Source organism: Schistocerca serialis, chromosome 5 (assembly GCF_023864345.2).
Source record: "Schistocerca serialis cubense isolate TAMUIC-IGC-003099 chromosome 5, iqSchSeri2.2, whole genome shotgun sequence".
NCBI classification, from domain to species: Eukaryota; Metazoa; Arthropoda; class Insecta; order Orthoptera; family Acrididae; genus Schistocerca; species Schistocerca serialis.
The window spans coordinates 607436210-607452664 of NC_064642.1; the positions used below are offsets into that span (position 1 = coordinate 607436210).

The 16455-nt window shown below is 42.8% G+C and overlaps 1 protein-coding gene and 1 non-coding gene across 3 annotated transcripts in view; one reads left to right on the forward strand and one right to left on the reverse strand.

Moving 5' to 3' along the window:
- LOC126480777 (protein cycle) overlaps window positions 1–16455 on the reverse strand; it is a 1000752-nt gene that overhangs the window by 51377 nt on the left and 932920 nt on the right. The gene's annotated exons all lie outside the window — the stretch shown is intronic.
- Trnat-ugu (transfer RNA threonine (anticodon UGU)) lies at window positions 8156–8230 on the forward strand. Its single transcript has one exon. It is a non-coding gene; the product is annotated as a tRNA-Thr (tRNA).

A 16455-nucleotide genomic window follows, 5' to 3' on the forward strand; every position in this document is an offset into this window, starting at 1 on the left:
CACTTCTCCGTAGTTTCGCTACAGCGCCTACCCACAGCCCCTAACTACCACTACCGCTGAGCCGTGCTGCGGCTCGCGTTGGTGCTGTTTGTAGGAGGATGCTAAGTTCACCCAACCTGGATATGATGTGACGTCATTGTGACGTATATACGCTTTATTCGATTAACACACCTATCGACTTTTACGAACGTTCGAGATACTAAACTGTCGTCTGCTAGCGTTCTGAAAACAGCTCAGTGTGGCAGCGTATATGTATTTCGCCAAAATAATAGAGCCGGATATTAGTAGAAATATTCTGGAACGTGGCCTTGAAAACACCACGGACAACACGTTTCGTAAAAAAGTGAAGTCTTCTTATGTCCCGACCAGATTAGATTGTGTGATTGTTGTATTGAATGCTTACGCCGAAAATAATATTTATTTACTATCAACATTTTAGTATGGTTTCATACAATTGGTCTTGTCAGTACATATTAGATTGTAGCAGCATACTCTTGCTGACTTTTTTTCTTAATTTATATAGCTGAAAGAGAACTCGTGCACGTTTGTTACCTAAGTAATTTATATGTCCATCCCAAGATAGTCTTTTATCAACCATAATTCCAAGTAATTTTACACTCGGACCGCAAGACAGGTACCTTAGCGTCCAGTAATGACTGGTGTGTAGAATGATTGAATTTCGAACTTAAAAAGAAAAATATGAGGCATTGTTGAAGAAAAATCGTCGACCGGAGATGAAATACGAGGGGAAGTGGATTTCTCAATGTAATCTTAACCAAAGGTTAGTGTCTAGTACTGATTGACGTATGAAATAATTGAATGCAGTGTCAAAGCATTCCACGGTGGTATGATAAACCAGACGTACTGTTTATTATGTCATGTATACAACTACAATAGTTTTAGCATGTACCTGGCCATGTCAGTGTGGTTTATGTCAGCAGTATAATTTGCTAAGACAAGATTATGCAAAATACGAATTGCATCACAACATGAGCGGATACCTTAAACTATGCAGAAGTCTCGTTACTTTTGCTGGATGCAGCTTGCAGAAGATGGCAACAGTAAAGGTCTCTTACTCGGAGAACCAATGTGTTAGGTCATCATATACTCAGTTCAGCTTTAGAGTCTACTGTTCACAAACGAATGGCGCAGAGCACAGCGCTACCCTGTCACAACCTCTCGAAAGTTCAGAAAAGTCGAATAGTTGATATACGGTTTCTATCGTTTTCGATGTAGCGTGTATACGTCACAATGACGTCACATCGTATCCAAGTCCGGTGAACTTAGCATCCTCCCTGTTTGTAGGTTTCCGCCCTCTGTTGGAGGCCAGACTGTATCGTTTATTTGGCACGGTTGCGGCTGTTTGTCTTTTTCTCGTGTTGACTGGCGCCACTCGGTTTCGCAAGCGTTGCCTGTCTGCTAGTGGCAGTAGCGGCGGTTATCGATATGTGGTAACTGTTGCCTTATCTTTGGGGCGACGTCGTTGCTTTTCCGGGTCGTGTGAGGGTGCGAGTTCGGTTGAGGATTCAGGAGGAGCCAGGTCCGCGCAGAGCGGGAACACGCCGGGACCACTGGCGGCACGCATGGACTGCCGGATAGAAGGGCTGTGGTCAAGACCTCGTCGTAAACCGGATACAGCAAGCTTTAAGATGAGTGCAGTTCGATCCAAGTAGAGAAACCTCCACCATTGTGATATCTCGCTATTCTCCAGTGACTTGGGTTCATGTTGCTACTTGTAATGTCGCCGATGCGAAGAGCAGAGAGCAGAGTGCTTGGCGAAGGCGGATCTGATTAGCTTTCCTCGACTTCTTATTACTATTTACTGCGTTCAACTTATTACAATTTGTTAAGTTCAACCTGCGGTAATTTTTCTTGCCTGGTGGCCGCTAAAGCCCCAGTTACCTGCCCTGGGGCTTAGTGTATGTAACGGTAGTGTACGTTTCCTCGCCTTGCCACTGCTGTCTGGTAAGCGTGTAGTTTTGACAGCTTTCTTGATTGTAGGCCGGTTGGTGATTCTTCTACTCTGGTGGTAGTGATTCCTTTCTCGTTCCAGGCGCTCTAAACACAGTATTCTTGGGACGTAGTGCAGACCGACGGTTCCTGCTTTGGCGTATTGTACCATCGTTGCATTTGGTTTACTGGACGTCAGGTAGCTTCAGCAAGATTATCATTACTCATTCGTTAGACTGCCACTAGTCTGAGATACCATCTTGTGAAGTGAATGCAACTCTTGGCTGCCTATCTCACTGCTCGCGAAAGTGTTTGTTGCCAGACCTTCTCAGAGGTCGATTCCTGGAGCACCGTCTGTGGCTCCTTGGTTCTTGTAAGACATTTGTGTTCTAAAAGGAGGACTGATGGCCAGTAGTTCAGTGTAACGCTCCTTCAGCCCACGCCTTCTGCGGGTATAATCTGCCGCAGTACCCTTTAAGGAACTTATGTACTGGTCCTTGTGTTTTATTATTGTATTTTTTTTATTGCAATACCTTGCAATGCCTTCATTAAAGGTTATATATGTCTAATTAATAGTTCTGGTCGCCTTCTGGAATTAATCTAGCAGTGTAGTGTTCAGTGGATATTAAGGGTTGTGTTATTTCACCTGTTTGATGATCAGTTGCTTGTGTTTTAATTAACCTTTGCTACCGTATTTGCTGTTTTACAGCAGGTTTCTAAATTTTTTATATTATTGCCGTTCCTGTTGTGTAAGGCCTTAAGCCGTGATTGTGGTCACTTGCCTGAAAGTTCTAATTTGGTATTTGTGTTTACGCAGTAAGTCTTTAAAACATTATTTACTGCCATTCCTGGGGTCTGATGCCTTCCGCTGTGTTTGTGGCGCCTTGCCTTTAATATTTCAATACCTGTAATTTGTAAGTTGCAGCGAGTTTTAAACAATTCTTAATTTATTGCCGTTCCTGGCGTGTAAGGCCTTCTGCCCAGATCACAATGGCTTGATTTTAAAACATTATCTGCTGTATCTGTATTTAATGGTGATTTGCTACATTGTAACTCACTGAAAACACTATTATTAACACAGTTGTTTATTCCTTCATTAATAACGTGTGGCTTTTATTTATTGTTTAGTCTGGAATTACTGGTTTAAAATAAAATAAATTGTGTGTTACTGTAAAAGGCAAACAATAGTAAGTGATTGCGGCTCATCCGCAATCGTAACCGAATCCTGCCTTCCCTTGACTACCAGGTTTCAACCGTTTTCCCCATGTGTGCCCTGTAGTCTCCGCATCAACTGGCCACGGTATTCCGCGCGGACTCAACATCGCAAACAGGCCACCGTTCACAATGACACTTACAGCTGCACGTTTTGGGTGGGCCAAATAACACAAAACTGCAACTGTAGACACCTGGACACGTGTAGTGTGGTCCGGTGAGTCGCAATTTTGGCCCTTGCCAAAGGATACAAGGCGTCGACTGCACCAACTTCCCAACGGAGTTTTTAACCCGTTGTGTATAAAGGGTGCAGTTCACGCCGAAGGTGGTTCTGTGATATACTGATCTCTTTAGGGTTTCGTACATCAATCGGTAGAAATGGATCATATTGTTGTCCTTCTGTCTGTCTGTCCGACTGTTAACACCTTCTCAGGGTCGGTTAAAGGTATCAAGTTGAAATTTATGTCACATGCTACGGCGTACGGTCCCTTGGCGGTGGGAAAAATAGGCTTCTAAGTCAATGCAGTCAAAAAGTATGGCCCTTAATGTCAGTTATTTCGGTACTTGCGAACTCGCCATTGCCATCTGTTGCTCGTCTGTTAAGATGCCTTTTTCTCAGGAACTGGCAGAGGTACCAAGTTGAAATTTATGTTCAAGTGGTTCAAATGGCTCTGAGCACTACGGGACATCTGAGGTCATCAGTCCCCTAGAACTTAGAACTACTTAAACCTAATTAACCTAAGGACATCACACATATCCATGCCCGAGGCAGGATTCGAATCTGCGGTCGCGCGGTTCCAGACTGAAGCGCCTAGAACCGCTCGGCCACTCCGGCCGGCCTGAGATTTATGTCAAATACTAACGCCCACAGTCCCTTAGCGGTGTAAATAATATAAGCCTCTAAGTGAATGTAAACAAAAGATACGGCAATATATATGCCACACATTTTGACACTCGCAATCTCCCTGATCAAAATGTATAGGTGAACAATCAATATATTCATGCCAAGCCTGGTGGTCTAACGGTAAAGTGTGTGCTTGGAAACCGAGAAGACGTGAGATCGAATCTCGGCCGGGCCGGGTATTTTTCAGTCTCGACAATGTGAAGAGTCGCCAGAAACTACAGGTGGTTCTGGTTCCATGCTAAACTGTTGATCCCATTTCCCCCCTTGGATAACGGGGTAGATTAGGGACGCGCAAGTCGCCGAAGTATCATCCAATAGACAGACTTGCACCACGCCATTCAGCCATTCGAAATTATTGTTATTATTATTATTATCTACATAAAAACTTCTGCTTAGCCCTGAAAACACCATTCCTACTTGCACTTAGGCGTTTTTTCCATACTATTACTACGATATTTCAGGTTAATGGTAAATAGAACCAGGATGCTTATTATTTCAACATTCTCGGTGACCGACTGTTACCGTTTATTCTACATCTCCACAATGAGTATGCTGCGGACACTCTCGTCTTGCAAGATGACAGCAGCCGTGTACACAGGGCTGCAGGCATACGATCCTGGTTTAACGAACATTCAGACAACCTACAGACTCGAGTGGCTGTCTAAAACGCCCGATCTTAATCCTATGGAAAATATCTGTAACTGTTTGAAACAGCGGGTGAAACATAGGAATCATCATCCTCGCCATTTGGTAACTCTTCGGGATCTTATCAATGAGTGCTGCAGCTGAATATGGCGAACGTGGAGAAACTAGTGGACCTCTTCCTCGTCGAATCAAGTTCGGAAGCCTTACTTACACGGTATTACCGTGATGTCTCTCATGCATCATCATACACTGTCCAGTAACATTAACGTGACCACCTATCACAAGCCTGAAAACTATTTTTGCAGCAGCTACTGCTGCGAGACGTACAAGAAGAGAGTCAGTTAGGTTCTGGAAGGTACCGACAGGAATGTGGAGCCATGCTAACTCCACTGCCACGGCCAGGTACGCTAGGTTTGTCGCTTCAGGATCAACGGCGCGAACTGGTCGATCGAGTTGGTCCCACAGATTCTCGATTGAGCTACAAACTGGGGAGTTTGGTGGTCAGGGGAGTACGGTAAATTCATCCTGGTGCTCTTGGAATCACGCTTGTACACTGAGAGCTCTGTGAAACGTTATATTGTTCTACTGGTCTGCCGTCGTGCAGAGGAAAAACAAACTGCTTGTAGGAGAGGACATGGTCCCCAGAGATAGATGCATACTTGTGTTGATCCATTTTGCCTTCAAGAATGACGAGATCACTCACGGAATGCCACGAAAACGTTCCCCACACCATAACGCTCCCGGCCTGAACCCTAACGAAGAATGTTGCAGGGGATTTGTTTTCAGAATTTTCACGCCGATGGAGCGTGAAACTTGATTCGTCTGATAATGCCACCTGTCGACACTCAATGGACGTCCAGTGTCGGTACGGGGGTGCAAATTCCAGTCTTCGTCGCCACGAACAGCAGTCAGCATTGGTGCATGAACCACGCGCCTGCTGAGGAGGCTCATATGCAGCAACGTTCGACGAACGGTCTTCAAGGAGACATTGTTGGTAGAGCATTGGTTGACCTGGATGGTCAGTTGCTCAACAGTTGCACGTCTATTCGCCCGTAGACATCTCCGCAGCCGTAGTTCGCCACTGTCACATATTGCCCGTCGAGCACCACTGTTGCCTCGGCGCCAGTTTTGGATAGCGCCATTTTGCCATGCACGGAATACTTGAGCCACGGCAGCATGCGAATAATTTACAAATTTCGCCGTTTCCGAAATGTTTCCACCTCTGACCCGAAAGCCAATGATCATGCCCCTTTGGACGACGGATAGATCGCTTCATTTCCGCGTTATGACAATGACAGCACTGTTTTCGGCGTCCCCCCGCCTACTCCAGATATATACCCTCTACTGCTAGTGGTGCCACTTACCATCTGTGAGTGGTTATTGCACATTGACGTCAAACATAGGCAGTGAGCGAATTGATGTGACTGGACCTTTTATTTTCTATCTGGTTTGCTTATTTATGCATTACATAACCTATCCGGAAGGTGTCTCATCACAGCGCCATTTATAAAGCACTGCAGAGTAAGTAACCATTAGTTACGTAATGACAAAGGAAATTATAGACAATGTTTTAAGAGAGTTATGAAGTAGTTTCTCTGCACACTATCTTTAAATTAATACTAAAAACAAGCAATATTTCAGTCACGCTAATCAATGGTTCTAATACCAAAAAAATGGTTCAAATGGCTCTGAGCACTATGGGACTCAACTGCTGAGGTCATTAGTCCCCTAGAACTTACAACTAGTTAAACCTAACTAACCTAAGGACATCACAAACATCCATGCCCGAGGCAGGATTCGACCCTGCGACCGTAGCGGTCTTGCGGTTCCAGACTGCAGCGCCTTTAACCGCACGGCCACTTCGGCCGGCCGGTTCTAATACCATTCAGAAAGGCAGCAAAGCTCCTATTTTTTGAAACTCGAAAGTTATTTCGTTAGTTTGTCCCCCATAAGAGTGCACATTGAAGCGGTAGTCGAGTGAATTTACCGACTTACGTCTTTTAAATTTGCCAGTTTCGTGTCAGATTTCAACTTAATCAAAGCAATGCCCGTCAAAGCATTCTCACCAGCACAATGAATATTAACCTCCGTACCAGTACTTAAACAACTTGACCGATTCTAGTCTTTGGGCTACTGCAAGCAACATGTAGACATATAATGAAAGCTAAAAAAAATTTAAAGTGAATTTGTGGAACCCTTAGACGTACTTCTTTATTTCGCATAACACTTTTGGAGGAGCCGGCTGCGGTGGCCGAGCGATTCTAAGCGCTTCAGTCCGGAACCACGCGGATGCTACGGTCGCAGGTTCGAATCCTGTCTCGGGCATGGATGTGTGTGATGTCCTTAGGTTAGTTAGGTTTATGTAGTTCTAAGCCTAGGGGACTGATGACCTCCAATGTTAAGTCCCAAAGTGCTTAGAGGCGTTTTGAACTTTTGGAGGATAAAACAGTTGAACATTGTTTCAGAGTGTTTGTTTTAAACTGCAGTTTCTCTTTGGGCCCGCACTTCCTTCATTCTTCGAGAATGTTGTTCCTTATCGTTCCAGTTCTCGATCTTTCTGTCCTGAAAGCCTGCATTTATGTTGCTTCTTTAAAAAGTGTTCTGTTTGTTAGTGTGCCCAAGTCGACCCCTACATTTTCAATGCCTTTTCGTATTTCTCTCAACCATATGATTTTGGATTTGTAATTGTTTAGTTAAATCAATGACATGTTTAGTTATTCTCTCATTGTTCATCCGGCATCCGTGTCCACAGAATTTTAATCGCCTTTTTCTCATTACATCTGTAGTGAGAAAAACACAATAAACTATCAGATATAGTTCTGTGTTAGACCTTAATCAGTATTCTCATTCACTGCTGCTTTTGGGTCCACTATGTTTCTTAGGTTTCTTCTTTCAATTTTTTTCTAATTTTTCGAGCTCTCTCTTCATTTTCAGTTTAAGAGTTTCTGCTGCTGGTTTGACTACTGTTCATAGGGTTTCGGTTTTTTTAGCATACATGTTTCTTGTTATTTGAAGGCCCTCTCCATTTTATGTATTCATCTCTCTACTGCTGTCTTTTCCTTCATGTTTTTTGATATCCATTCTCCTAGATACTTAAAACAGTCTTCATTAGATACTCTGTTGTTATTCATTTTAAGCTTGGAAGACCATTACCGATGTTTGTCATCAACTGATATTTTTAACTATATGTATATGACGGTAGTATCTGTTCCCGAAAGAACAGTTACCGTGGATGACCATGCAGCTTTTCTAGAAATGAAATGATAATTAAATAGACACCCTAGCTGCAAGCAGGCGTTGATACACTTCATTGGGGACATGCTGAGTATGATGGGCAAACATCTATTAGGCGCACTACGAATGTAGTGTTGTGGACATGTTGGGAATGTGGATCTCACGGGGAGCGTGCAAGGGATAAGTCCCTGCAGACGCACTATCCTCTGTGCCCGCGGTGGCTCAGATGGATAGAGCGTCTGCCATGTAAGCAGGAGATCCCGGGTTCGAGTCCCGGTCGGGGCACACATTTTCAGCATGTTCCCAATGAAGTGTATCAACGCCTGCTTGCAGCTAGGGTGTCTATTTAATTATCATTTCAACTGATATTTGTAATCGTACTTTTGGTGCTTGGTGTTGTTAGTTCTGTGATTGTTCTTGTGCACTTTCAAGTACCCTTAGTATTTATGGCATTCCTCCATTCTCTAACCAGTTACTCTAATGCACGGTTAGGAAGGTAGGCGACAAGCTTTCTCGTGATTTTACTTCTAACTTTTCTGAAGTTCTGCCATAACTTTTAATGTTGATGTTGTGTTGTATAAAATTGCTTTAATTATTTCTGCTGCCTTATTATAATGCACAGTCAAGATCACAATTATACTACATTATCATACAAATAAGTGGTTCTGCACAGTAGCCACTATCAGGTTATATTAAAAAACTGAACGCACTGAAAAACTACTAACAGCCATACAAAAGACATGCGTTGAATGAGAGCATAGCACGTGAACTTGGTGTTCTGTGCTCAAGCTAAGTTCAGATCACTGTGTTTCATGCAAGTATATTGCTGTCGGTGGATTGTTCTCCTGTCGTTATGTGATGAGACGAATTCATTTTTATACACTACATTAAACATTAATTAAATTTATTGCAGAAATATTAAAATTAGAATTTAGTCAGTATGTAAAAAGTCGCATGTCCAAACGTTTAACATAACATGGTAAACAAGGCATTAAATGCCCAAATTATTAATTCAACAGTACTAGTATTGTGTACCTAGCAGTTATCACGGCACACAAAATACAATTAGTGCAGGACAGATAGAGAATAAACTGTTACAACATTAACAGTACTGTGACCAGAGAGCATCAGTAGGTAGATGCTCCGGCTGCAGCCTCTTCGCGGTCTTCCTAACACTTTTACTGGCGGCGTTCGCATAGCTATATTGTGTATTTGTGGTGTCGCGTTTAGGAGAACGAGGGGCAAAAGAGCTAATAAAAATATAATGATGACAGTTCACAACTATAAAGTGCTACCTATATGGTAGTGAGTAATGCGTAACAGAAGAAGAAGAGGAAAGCAAAATCCAGGTTGCGGAAATGGGATTTCTGAGTACAGTTCAAGACGCACCAAGAAGAGGCTCAATTTTCGCGGATGTATGGCAATAACTGAACATTTGCTACTGAGAACAAAAGATTATTGATTATGGAAAGAAATGGTGGAAACATGTACAGCAGATGTTCAGCAAAAGATTTTCTAAAAGGATGCTTCTTTATCACTTAAGAGAAATGAGAAACACTGACAGCCCAAACAAAAGAATGTTCAACATACACAGAATCCAGGTGCAACACCTTAATATTGATTGTTTTATGGAGGGAAAGGAAGGAGACCTATATTTTTAGGAATCTGAAATGAATGAAATTCACTGCAGTTTGATTCAGCAATCTATTCACTTCATTTGTTACAGGCAGTGGAGGGAAATACACTGCCGGAAAAAAAGTAGTGCACCCTTTTAGAGGTTTCCAACTCACTCAGGATTTATTGTTGCGGCAGTGCATATGGAGTACATGAAGTGATTACATGTAAAGATCAATAGCATACGCAGTACTGAGGTACCAGGTATCGGCCCATATTTGTACGTGGTGACCTGGGGGTGGGGCGAGTCTGTCTTGGGCGAATGCACACTAGGAGACAGCGCTCACCAGATCTAGGTCGTAAGCGCGAAAAAAGCCATGACGTCTGTGCAAGGTAGAATCTGCTTTCATCGCTGAAGACCAGAGATTAGATTAGATTGGTACTTGTTCCATAGATCATGAATACGACACTTCGTAATGATGTGGAACGTGTCAGGTTAATAAAAGGTGTCTATACAAGATACTACATTACACAAAATATTACATGACACTTTATATTTTTAATTTTTTTTTTGGGGGGGGGGGGGTTGGGGAAATTACCCACTTACTATAACCAAAAATTCATCTAATGAGTAGAAGGAATTGTCAGTAAGAAATTCTTTTAATTTCCTTTTAAATGCTATATGGCTATCTGTCAGACTTTTGATGCTATTAGGTAAGTGACCAAAGACTTTTGTGGCAGCATAATTTACCCCTTTCTGAGCCAAAGTTAGATTTAACCTTCAGTAGGAAGATCATCCTTTCTCCTAGTGTTGTAGCCATGTACACTGCTATTACTTTTGAATTCGTTCGGATTGTTAATAACAAATTTCATAAGTGAATATATATATTGTGAGGCTACAGTGAAGATCTCTAGCTCTTTAAATAAGTGTCTGCAGGATGATCTTGGATGAGCTCCAGCAATTATTCTGATTACTCGCTTTTGTGCAATGAACACTCTTTTACTCAATGACGAGTTACCCCAGAATATGATGCCATACGAAAGCAGAGAATGAAAATAGGCGTGGTAAGCTAATTTACTCAGATGTATATCGCCAAAATTTGCAATGACCCTAATAGCATAAGTAGCTGAACTCAAACGTTTCGGCAGATCGTCAGTGTTTTTTTTTTTTTCAGTTCAACCCCTCATCAATGCATATACCTAGAAATTTTGAATATTCTACCTTACTACCGATTTCTGATCGAAGTCTATATTAATTAATGGTGTCATTCCATTTATTGTGTGGAACTGTATATACTGTGTTTTGTGAAAGTTTAATGAGAGCCCATTTCCACAGAACCCCTTAATGATTTTCTGAAAAACATTGTTTACAATTTCACCAGTTAATTCTTGTCTGTTGGGTGTGATAGCTATACTTGTATCATCGGCAAAAAAAAATGGTTCAAATGGCTCTGAGCACTATGGGACTCAACTGCTGAGGTCATCAGTCCCCTAGAACTTAGAACTAGTTAAACCTAACTAACCTAAGGACATCACAAACATCCATGCCCGAGGCAGGATTCGAACCTGCGACCGTAGCGGTCTTGCGGTCCCAGACTGCAGCGTATCATCGGCAAAAAGTACCAGTTTCGCATCTTCGTGAATATAGAATGGCAAGTCATTAATATATATTAAAAACAGCAGAGAACCGAAGATCAAACCTTGCGGCACCCCATTCTTGATTGTTCCCCAGTTTGAGAAATCACCAGTTTTTTGCATATTATGTGAACTGCTTATTTCAACTTTCTGCACTCTTCCAGTTAGGTATGATTTAAACCATTTGAGCGCTGTCCCATTCATACCACAGTACTTGAGCTTATCTAGAAGTATTCCTTGATTTACACAATCAAAAGCCTTTGAGAGATCACAAAAAATCCCAACGGGTGGCTTCCGATTACTCAAAGCATTAAATATTTCATTTGTGAAAGTATATATAGCATTTTTCGTTGAAAAACCCTTCTGGAAACCAAACTGACAATTTGTTAAAATTTTATTTTTACAAAGGTGCGAAGCTATTCTACAATACATTACTTTTTCAAGAATTTTCATAAGGCAGTCAGAAGAGAGATTGGGCGGTAGTTGTTGACATCAGACGTATCCCCTTTTTCATGCAGTGGTTTAACAATGGCATACTTCAGTCTATCTGGGAAAATACCCTGCTTCAGGGAGCTATTACATATGTGGCTAAGAATCCCACTTTTTTCTTGGGAATAAGCTTTTATTACCCCGCTGGAAATGCCATCAATTCCATGTGAGCTTTTATTCTTGAGAGAGAGTTTATTATCTTCCTAATTTCAGGAGAGGTGGGTGGAATTTCAGTTGTATCAAATGGTGTGGGTAAAGCCTCTTCCATTAACTGTGTTGCTTCTTCTACTGAACATTTAGATCCTATTTTCTCTACAACGTTTAAAAATGATTATTCATAATGTTTTCGACCACGGTGTGTCATTCCATCTTCCAAGTGATCCTCTGACCCCACCATTCGAGCCACGACCGCCGGATGTTGTGGTGTGAGTGGAGTCTGCATCACACAGCCTTCTGGCTCTGAGCATTCCCTATGAAACGGTAGATACAAATGGCGCTCTGGTAGCTATGTTGCTACGCTATCTGTTGGCGGAGGATGTTGAAACCATTATCAATACAGCAACTATCCCCCAGGTGAAGTATGTCGCCATCGGAACAAAACCGGCATCGTCTTTGCAGGTAAACTAATTTTTTTCCGGTAGTATAAGTCAATGTTAACACAATCCTTTTCTGTTTTCGTTGTAGTCAATATTGTTATGGTGTAGGACACCTTTCCGAAAGAAATCTTTCATCAAAGAAAAGTATGATAAGTGAGTCACCGTCATTTTGTATACACCTCTAAGGAACTTGCAACTAATCTTATAGCTCCACAATAAGTAAATGGAATGTGTTGTGAAAAATCGGTCACGATGAAACTGAAATAATGGTGTCCTTAATCAAGACATTGTAATGAAATATGTGCTGCCTTATTCCCGAGAATGTTTTACCGTCTGGGCTTCACTTGCTATCTGCTACTTGTTCAAACTGCATATCGAAGTCGGAGTCGAACGCTGTGTCACAAAACTTTTTAATTTTTCTCTTATGTATCGTAAAATGTAGCTTCCAAGAGTAATGGGATAACAAAGTTAATTGTTTTGAGTTAAGTACAGTGCTAATTATTCATCACACAAAATGTCCCAGTATTCAGTGAAAGAGTGTTTCAGACTCGGTTAGGCCCGAGGAATGCGGCCTGTGACGTAGGTGCTCGCAACTACTGATTCGCAGAAGCCTTACTAACAACGGCGACACGAGTGACAGCGCAGATTAGGCAAGTGAGCGCACAGGAGCCCAGCACGTTACCACTGCGTCCAAAACGTGGACATCAGTGCTACCTGTGACAACACACGCGCAAGCGTACTGGTATTCGCTGCTCCGGAGATTAGTTTATGTTCTCCGAGAAAGAACACGTGCTGCTGGACGAATCATACGAGGAACGCAGTCACTTTTCGGGAAATCCAGTGGAAAGTTCTGCAATATATTTTGTTGGCAGGCTCTAAATATTTAAATAGCATTACTGACAATCGTTCCACTTATTCCGAGTATCGGAAATTGGTGACAGGTGTCACATGTGCTAATGCACTCTGTTTCAGCTTTCTTGTGACACCAAATATTGTCACTGTAGCTGTTATAGAAGGGTAATAATAAGAGCGAAAATTTGTGGTTTTCCTTCAAGCTCGAAAAAAAGTAAGTTTCCTTATTGTGTCAGAAGTCTCATTTCCTTTCAAGTAAATTTCTCCATCGCCTGCATGAACGACGTTCTGTTGGCAAGTGGTATGCATGGGCTCAAGTGGTTTACGTACTGCCATCGGCATGTACCGACGTGTACCATAACTTATCAAAAAAAAATAGTTCAAATGGCTCTGAGCACTGTGGGACTTAACATCTGAGGTCAACTTAGAACTACTTAAACCTAACTAACCTAAGGACATCACACACATCCATGCCCGAGGCCGGATTCGAACCTGCGACCGTAGCGGTCGCACGGTTCCAGACTGAAGCGCCTAGAACCGCTCGGCCACACCGGCCGGCACAACTCATCCACCCAGACAACTTTTACACACGTATAGGGCTTCCAAATACGGTGTCCCTTCTTCTTCTTAATATGCATCGGCCACACCGGCCGGCACAACTCATCCACCCAGACAACTTTTACACACGTATAGGGCTTCCAAATACGGTGTCCCTTCTTCTTCTTAATATGCAATCTCCTAGCGAAGGTCGGTGACCCAAGTAGTTCGCTCTGATTTTGACAATGCAGCATAGAAAGCTTTCCCTGACGTAGAAATGAGCCGTCTTCGTCCTTCAGCCACGAGTTGCTTCGTTTTCACGCGTATCTTCCCTTCAATAATAATTTGCAATAGCTGACACTGCTCGCCCTATCATATACAGCCGAACTGTTGTGTCTTTTCCTACAACACGCACAAAGCAGTAATTTTGCTTTCTCATACGATGAAGGCCCTCGGAATTTGATATTTTAAATACTCTGGGTATACGCAAGACACTAAGATACAAACACATTTTGAAGGCACGAACACTTTTTTTAACAATAGGAACCAAATACCAGCTTTCACGCCCACAAAAGGAATCAGAGAATACGTAGCACCGTATTATTGTGACTGTCAGTTGCAAACAAATGTCTGACCTCGTGAAAAATTGTCTCATGTTGATGAATTGCTTCCTGGCCCATTCACTTCCGGGTTTCACCTATCGCTTGGATCCACATTGTTGGTCAAAAATGGTGCATAAGTACACTGATGTCCAAAATTAAAGTGACACACCGCTGTTTTTCCGTCCTGTGTCTAATTCATGATATAATCATACAAACTGTCAACAGATGTCCGAACGATTGCGTTCTGCACGAAAGTTGGCATTCCGGTCAAAGACAACCACTCCAGCGATGACGTCAGGGCCACCGGTCAAACGGGGTCGCGTTTACCGGGGAGTCGCACATCCACAGACGCTGTGTACACAGTCACAGACGGTACAGTAGGGCACAGAGAAGACGCCTGCCACAGACTCTCTGCGGTGGAAGGCCGAAGGAAGAATGGAAACAGGACAGTCACAGGCCAATGTGCCCCGATGGATTAATGAGAATAGGAGTAAATAGCCAACCGGTAGCACATAAACTGTTGGTACATTGACGTGGTTTCGACTCCTACTAGAGGCGTCTTCATCAAAATGAAATACTGCTAAATCGTAAAATTATATTTCTAAAAAGCAATAGTCAGAATTTGGAGCAGCTCTGCTCAAGTCAAAAGTAAAATAAGACGTTCTAGCCTTTGCCACGTGTGCCCAGCTGCGAATATCAGACTCAGACAATTAATGTGAACTGTTATGTTGTTTCTTGGATGTGGCGACGGTTTATAAGACCGAACCAGTATCCCGAACACCAGGACAGGGCCGACGACGTGTGACATTAGAAAGGGAGGACCGTTACTTGGCTACAAGGGCATGACAGTACCGCCTTAGTAGTGCACGGCAACTGGCATCTGATTTCGCATAATCAACTGGACGTGTTGTACCAGAAGGTGTACAGATGGCTTCGGCAGAGTGACCTTTATTGTCTGAGACCTGTTGTATGTATACCTCTGACGCCTCTTCCCAGAAGGGAACGTCTAGAATGGAGCCGTCAACATGCCACCTGGACGGTCAAACAGTGGGCCAATGTTCTTTTTACAGATGAATTCCGATTTGGTCGGGAGAATGATTCTCGACGGATTCGCTTCTAGAGGGGACATGGAACACCAATTCAGCACCCAAACATTGTTGAAAGAGACCGGTACTGAGGAGGATTAATTTTAATTTTAAAAACCAGCAGCCTCAGTTGCATAGTTTACCTAGATTTACCTAGGTTTCAATCCATACAATATCGGCAGACTGTAAAAACTTATCTGAAGCTGCCTCGGCCCAACTTAGCGACTGCGATGCGGCAGCCACGAGTGCTGTACTGGAACACTGAGGAGGATCCCTAATGTTGTGGCCAGGGATTTTGTAGAGCACTCGAATACTTCTTCATGAAATTTTACAGGTGAATTGGCAACCTTTAACTACTTTTAGGTATTGTGGCGAGATCTTGAGACCTCATGTGCGGTTGTTGCGAGATGCTATGGGCCCAGACTTCGTACTGACGGAGTATGATGCTCGACCTCAAAGAGCACGGGTGGTTGATGCTTTCTTGGAAGATATTGCACTCATGGCGTGGCCTGCTCGCTCTCCCTATTTGAGTCCCATAGAACATATCTGAGATGCACTAGGGAGACCGGTTCAACCATGTCAGCAACCACCAACCACTCTCCGAGACTTGCCTGCAGCTCTGCAGAATGTGCGTTACTGCTTCAACATAAGACTGATAGTGCCATTGGCAGCATGTTCTGTCTTTATCAGCCCTGTATTGCTACCAGACGTGGTTACATCCCATATTGGGCACATTAACCAATTGTCGGAATGTGTGCGCAAATCCGTTAAATTGGAAACCAGTTATATCTACCGTTATGCCTGTTGCAGTTGTTTACCTCCTGTATTCTTTACATTGTTTCTACTTTACTGTCATCAGTTTATACTGTTTTGTGGCAAAATAAACACAGCCTTGTAAAATTTCCGTTTGTTACTTTAACTGTGGACACCAGTGTATTTGACGGATGTTATCTTCTATTGTAAGGTTTGTTTCGATTTCCCTTTGAGAGAATACGATGATTTTGATCTTGATGTTCCTGTACCCGCGCTAATGTGGCGTAAGATGAACAGATGTGGCGTGATGGCTCCTGCATCATAGCGCCGTCATTATTCCGAGTAAT